At 47.6% G+C, this 7,446-nt stretch overlaps 1 pseudogene; it reads right to left on the bottom strand.

Moving 5' to 3' along the window:
- Positions 1-490: 490 nt before the first annotated feature.
- LOC138775577 (serine/threonine-protein kinase Nek5 pseudogene) lies at positions 491-5,737 on the bottom strand (annotated as a pseudogene).
- Between the last annotated feature and the right edge of the window lie 1,709 nt (positions 5,738-7,446).

Raw genomic sequence — 7,446 nt, 5'->3', positions numbered from 1 at the left:
AATAAAGGTTTATCACAGCATATACACTATACTGCAGACAATAATACCCAACTCAGCAAAACTATCCTGACGTTTGCAGCCTCAGGTTCCTCAGAACTCCATGTAGAAGAGTATTGGATTGCTAATAACACAGAAAACATAACGTCCCTTTGTTTGGGCTCTTACCAATCTCCTTGGAATGTCATCACTTTGGTGCAGAAGGCACGCGTCACCCTCAAGATCCTCTTCTATAGAAGAAACACTGTTCTTTGTCAAAGTCCTCGGAGTAATCCGATCTATCGCTGGTAGTCGAGAATTCCTCAGGATCCATATTTCACAAGAGCCAACATCAGGTTTATAGGAGGGAGGTGGAGCAGACTTACACCTCACCTCCACTTTGTTCATTCCGTGACTTGCTAGCGATGTTTTGCTCCGATTTGCCGGAGGAGAAACCTCTTTATTGTCCTTTTTTTAATGTAAGGTGAAATTCCGTGTTTTTCAATAAACTGCTTTAATGTCCCCTGAACAAACCTAAGCTTAGTATGCTATTTGCACTAGGCCTTGATTCTGTGAGACACTTGTCTAAAATGGTTTTAACCAATAGGTGTAACTCGTCTGAGTAGCAGTCCGGCAGCGGATAGTCTCCTCGGACAATTTTGTAGAAGAGGCTTATTCAATTGTGTTTGCATCAAACGCTGGCTTCAGGGCACACATTCTCATACAGCAAACACCCCAGGGGCCCAAATGTCTGACTTAGAGCTGTATGGAATATCCTGGCACAGCTCTGGGGCTGAGGTAATACGGCGTTCCAACACATGTACTTGCCATATCCACCGTGCTGTTCATTACCTTAGATATGCCAAAATCCCCAAGACGAATCATGCCCTTTTTGGTGAGAAAAACATTAGAAGTCTTGATATCTCGGTGCAGGATTCACAGGAATGGATGTACTGAACGGCCATAGTCAACTGATAAACCAGTCCATGATAACGTCTTCTGAGTCGAAATCTTTCCTCTGCTTGATGTGATCATCCAAAGTCCTCCATCACAATAGTCCTGGACATAAAAACATGCTCATCCTCAGGGTCACAGAAGTATTCATGGCAAACTACAATGTTTGGGTGCACAAGTTTCCGTAGATGGTGGCTTCTTGCAGTACACACTTCCTTAGTCCTCATTTTTCGTTAGAGCGTCTACTTTAATCTTCTTCACAGCGTACGTCTTCTTCGTCTCCTTATTTTTCATTAGAAACACTTCAGCTGTGGCACCTCGCCCAATTTTCAAGATTTCCTCATAATTCTCCATGATGCGCCCACACCTAAAAACAATAAAAGAAATTGTGACACCATCTGAACATATGTAGTATAGGCAGAAAATTCTGCCAGGAAGGGCCCCAGGCTAATGTCTGAATATAACATGTATCCTCTGCCAACTACACGATAATACACACAAACCTGGGGGGGAATGGTCTAGGGGCTATTTAAATAGGCAAGGTATGTAGATGTCTGAAAAAACCAATAAGGGTCATACATTAAAGGACAACAGTCATCTCCATACTGGCCCACAAACTTCTCCTAGTACCTTATAGAGGTGTTGATGTGCCTTCTGACCATGTCTCTATAGGTGCCAGCCGATGGACAGAGAACCATTTTGGAGGAGACATGACACTGATTCACTTACTAGTCCTACCCTTCCAGACAGCCCTGGCCAATATCCCTGCGTGTAGGTGACATTCCCTGAATCGTGACCAACACTCAGGGATGTCAATGAGGGTGCTGATGAACTGGGGCACATTTACAGATGTATAGCCTCCTTAAAGGAACACATGGGTAAAATCTCTGTTTTAAACGTTTTCTGTTGGTTAATCTTCCAGGATGCAGCCATGGCTAGTAGTCACCTGTATATACTCACTCTTCCTACAAAGATGTCAGCTATCAGATGTCATAGATGTCAGCTGTCAGGTGCACACCACTAAGCCCCTCCTGAGCTGGGGAAATGTAATACTGCCAATTACAAAGAATACGTTAAAAGCTGACCTGACGTAACAGTGAGGCCCCATCATCACTCCTATCCTACAGGGAGGTTGTCACCATTGTACTGTGATGCTGTTTGCGTGTATGTTTTCCTATACGGACTCCCGAGGGGCTTATGGCAGCACTCACCTGTTGTTATGGTGCTGTAGCCTGGCTGGGGATAGCAGGGGATCACTAGAAGGACACCCTCACAACACGCTATTCTTTCAGCCTTGTTTTACACTTGTAAAATAAAATGGATGCCCCACATTTTTCATCGCATTTTTATTAACAAGTGCTCTTAGTTGCATTTTTTTTACCTTGTTACATGTGAATTATGCTTTTTTTCTGTCCTACAGATATACCTATGAAAACCTGCTCTACACTTACTGGGGCATTTTGGTCTTTAAAGAGGTACTCACTCCGGGCTAAGGGTATTTTTTACGGTATGGCCGGGGAGAGGGTGGATATAGATGCCGCCATCCACTTACCTCCCGGGTTCCGCCCCGTTCTCCCGTCCTGCTGCCCGTTCCTGGTCTGAGCTGCAGCTTGAGACGTGCGTCACATGACAGCTCAGCCATTCTGCGTCTGGATCCGGGACCCGATGCTGGAACCTGAGAGGTAAGTGGACGGCGGCGTCAATATCACACCCTCCCCGCCATACCGTAAAATACCCCTAGCTCGGAGTACCCCTTTAAAAAAATTCATATATATATATATACACATATATATATTTATATATATATATATATACTCTTACACACATTACGACACACCACACGCTCTATACCAATATCTCCAATGGTGCGTCCGGAACGGTGGATTTAGTCATAACGCTCTTTTATACTCGGCCTCATGAAACACAGCGAATGATCAAGCCACGACAAGCTTTGATCTTAGCATCGCTCTATTAGCCAATAATCGGCCCATGTTATGGTGCGTTTACACGGAACGATTATTGTTTGGATTTTTGTCATAACGATCGCATTTGAATGATAATCGGCTCGTGTAAACACAGCGAATGATCAAGCTACGACGAGAAATCGTACATTGTGATCTTTCAACATATTCTCAAATCATTGCTGGTCGTACGCTAAACATTCACAATCGCTTCGTGTAAACAGTCTTTCACCCTATGCGTGAGATGGGCTTAAGCGATCTTAAAACGATCGCAATAAAGATTTTTCTAACAATTTATTCGCCTAAACGCTGATCGTTATAAAAACCAAATTGTTGCTGCAAAATCGTTAAAACGATTGATTGGGCGAATTATCGCTTGATGTAAACGTACCATAAAAGTGCCAGAGATAAAACTGACAATCGAGCAAATATCATTGGCTGATTTGATTTATTGTGCACTAAAGTTCATCGCTATCAAGTGCACATCTGTGTACACAGGGGATGTGCGTCTGATGACAATGCATGTAGATGGCCACACGAACGATGCCGCGGCCTGGCCATGCGGTAAACTGGACGTTGTAATGGACCGCCAGCGTGCACTGATCTCACTCGCGTCTGTACTCGGCCGATCAGCAGTGAGTACACGCTTTTTTTTTACTCCTCGCCCATGATACTTTTAACTATAAGAATTATCTGCACAATCCCAAAGTGATTATTATTGGAAATGTACAGAATTTTTTCAACTATGGGAACGTAGCCTGTATCTGTGTTTTTCGGACGCAAGGTGCCTAAAAGCAGCAATTCTAACACTGGGTATTTTTTGTCTTGTATGCATTCTGTCAAAAAATATATTTCTTTGAGATTTATGGCCCTTCAACACATGCTCCCCTCCCTAAGGGTCTCTCAAGCATCACCTGTACAGTCAGTACACTGCAATATTAAAGGGGTAGTTCAGCAAAATGTTTTTTTTGAATTAACTGGTGCCAGAAAGTTATATAGATTTGTAATTTACTTCTATAAAAAAAATCTCAAGTATTCCAGTACTTGTCAGCTGCTGTATTTCTGCATCTCTACGAAATTGAATCCTGCCTGCCTCAGTGTCTCTATGGCATGGCTTGCGTGCCTCCACTCCCGCTGCTCTCACACGTCAATTCTTTAAATGGAGAACGACGAAAATGGAGGCGCTCAAGCCATCCCATAGAGACACTGTGTGACACTGAGACAGGCGGATACTTCCGCCTATATTACTTAGTGTGAACATACCCTAATACCAATGTATTGCAGAGTACTATCAATAGGGGTTGTTTAAGTGACAGATGATAAGGGATAAATAGCTGGTTAGTAGGACCCCCACTGATCCTGAGAATGGAGGTCCTTCGTCCCCAGAGTGGAGGGGACCTCCAAAGTGCAGCGTACATACTTGACTTTCACCCCATTCATTCTCTATGGGACTTCTGCACCTTGTCTAGCAATAATTGTGAATGGAGCTGTGGATGAGCGACCACCCTGCTGCCCCCCATTTTTTGGATTTGTGACCCCCACCTCAACCATCAGCTCCTTACCCCTGTCCTGTAGATCTCCATAGTGTGCACTGACAGGTTTTCAGCAGCCGCTATTCACTGAATAGCGGCCGCAGAAAACTGACATGTCAGTTTCTTGCGGCGCCGCTAGCAATCCCGGCCAGACCGTATACTATGTGTATACACTCCGGGCAGGATTCCTTAGAAGGTACTACTATGTAAGTGCCGAAGTAGTCAAGGCCATTGTTACAACAGCTGTGATTATCACAAAATTTACGTAGTGTGAACATAGCCTAAGGCTATGTTCACACACAGTATTTTTGCTCAGTATTGTGGTCCTCATACTGCAACCTCAACCAGGAGTGGATTGAAAACACAGAAAGGCTCTGTTCACATAATGTTGAAATTTAGTAATCTGCCGTCATGGCAAATAATTGGCATTATTTTAAAACATAAAATGACCATCCACTAAATTTCAGCATTGTGAGAACAGAGCCTTTCTGTGTTTTCAATCCACTCCTGGTTTTGGTTGCAAAATACTGTATGTGAACCCAGCCTAAGGCCATGTTCACACGTTGTATGAAACTGGCCGTTCAGGAATGGCCGGTTTCAGAAAAGATCATCCCGGCTGGTACTGCAGTAACGGCCGGATGACCTTTAGAGTGTGGCCGCATCCGAATTCCCTACTTCTCACAGTGGGGTGTTTCTGACAGGGTTTTCTGCGGCCGCTATTCCCTCCGGCAGGCATTCCCTCAGCACAACGTAAGTTCCGTACTAATCACGGACGTTGATTAGTACGGAACGTACATTGTGTGAACATAGCCTAACACAGTTATAGCGTTCACACCTAGGGTCGGTGTCCACAACCTTTGGTTCTCCAGCTGTTACAATACTACATGGGCAGAACATGATGGGGGTTGTAGTCACTATACCTGAACACTGCCGCATGTAGGGGGCGCTATTTCTTGCAAGGCTTTCACATTTTGTACTGTCAAGCGTCAGTGTGATGTCATAGATGTGATGACGTCACAACGTGCAGGAGAGCGGAGCAGCAGTCCCAGTCAGCCCTGCCCCGTGTCCTCCCTCATCCCCCGGACACTGCACCACCTCCCCGCCGCCGCCTCCTCCTCCGTGCCTGGGCCTGCAGCGGCCGCCCCTCCCGGTACACGGGATCACTCCCCCGGTCCTACCTGTGCCCGGCTTCTCCGCACTGTCCCGCTCTCGTCCGCTCACATCCCCGCGCTCGGCCCCGGATCACGTTACTTCCCGGCCTCACTATTGTTATTCCGCTCTGGGCTGTTTCCAGTCTCCAGGGTAACGGAGTCCTGTACTGTGGGAGGGGGAGAGCAGCGCGGCCGTACAGCGGTGCCAGCAGCCAATCACGGCGCAGACAGCCGCCACCAATCACATCACTGCTTTCATTTTTCCACTGCAGATTACATAATGAAAGCGCTGATGTGATTGGTTGTTGCGGGCAGCACATTAGCGTCCATATAATGGCAGCAAGCACAGATCTAGTGAGCTGAACCAGCTGTATTATACAACTCTGTTCTGTATTCATCTAGGCTCTGTTCACATTGGCGGTTTTCCCTTAGAATTGGGTCATTCTACTGAACTCACTGATACCAGCGCAGTACTGTAATAGGACATAGCCGCTATAACAACTTATATACAACTTCCTGAAATCTGACCCTCCTCCACGGCAGTTAAAGGGGTACTCCGGGCTGGGGTCATTTTCTGTGTACCCAGCGCTGGAACTGGGGAGGTAAGCGACCGGCGGCCTCTATATCCACCCCCTCCCTGGCCGTACACAGAAAATGACCCCCGCCCGGAGTACCCCTTTAAATAGTTTACCAAAGCCATCACTACATTTGGGATGAAAATCCACTGTGAGAATGCAGGGCCATAGACTGTACCAAGTGTGCAGGGCCGTATTACCAGCTGCTGCTGCCCTGGGCACTAAACCTGAGGACGCCCCACCTTCACTCACCAATTAGCATCAGGATTTTCTAGTTTCTATACATCATATTTATATCTAATCAGTCTTAGGCCGCGTTCCCACATTTACTGTACGTCACCACATGCAGCCAAAACTAGGCACTCATGCGATAACCACTAGGGGTATGGCCAAAAATCCTGGTAAAAGCACATGACTACTGACCTGACCAATACCACCATACCCCCCTGAATGGGAGGTGGAAGACTAAAAAAAAAAAAAAAAAAAAAATGTTGTTTCCGTCCCCTGCTCCCTTGTGGTGCCCCCTGCAAGGTGCTGCCCTAGGTACTGAACCACAGGTGCCTAGTGGTAAATACAGCCCAGTATGTGTGAACCCACCCTGAAGGGGTCTCCCGAACAAAATAGACTGATAAGGCTAGCTTCACAGTGATTCCACAGTGTGGACAGGCCCGCTTCTGCCATGAGGCGGAATGAGCCTTCCGCCTCAGGCGGCAGATTTTGCGGTCCGGCAGGGGGCGGCATTATGTCCCCCCTGCTGTCATTTTTGTTAAGTATCACTTAACAAAAATGACAGCGGCCGCTCACCTGTCCCGTTGCCCGCGCTCTCCAATCCCGTCAGGTCCCGCGATGTCACCCTGCAGCTGTCACGGACCTCCAGGCTGTGATGAGTGCCCGGGGTCGTGGGGGACGCGCTGGGGTGATCGGGTCGCGCGGGGACCGCCCCGCGCGACCCGATCACCCCACTCACTCACCACAGCCTGAAGGTCCGTGACAGCTGCAGGGTGACATTGCGGGACCTGATGGGATGTGGAGACAAGCAGAGAGCGCGGGCCGGCTGCGGTGTGGACAGGTGAGTGGATGGCTGCGGGGGGAGGGGGGTGCCGGCCATCACTCGGGGCGGCCGCCTGAGGTTTGCCTCAGGCGGGCGAAACCCCAGAATCGGCCCTGAGTGTGGAAGACTATGCTTTTAAGTCCTGCACAAAGTAAGTATACGTCCAGGAAATCAGTAGCGGATTATAATAGGGGCGTTCCAGGCGGCAGCCCGGGGCCCTGAGCTCCTGGGGGGCCCATGACCACC

Source organism: Dendropsophus ebraccatus, unplaced genomic scaffold (genome assembly GCF_027789765.1).
Source record: "Dendropsophus ebraccatus isolate aDenEbr1 unplaced genomic scaffold, aDenEbr1.pat pat_scaffold_1786_ctg1, whole genome shotgun sequence".
NCBI classification, from domain to species: domain Eukaryota; kingdom Metazoa; phylum Chordata; class Amphibia; order Anura; family Hylidae; genus Dendropsophus; species Dendropsophus ebraccatus.
Note: the sequence above shows the minus strand (reverse complement) of the source record. Positions and strands in the feature narration are given on the sequence as shown.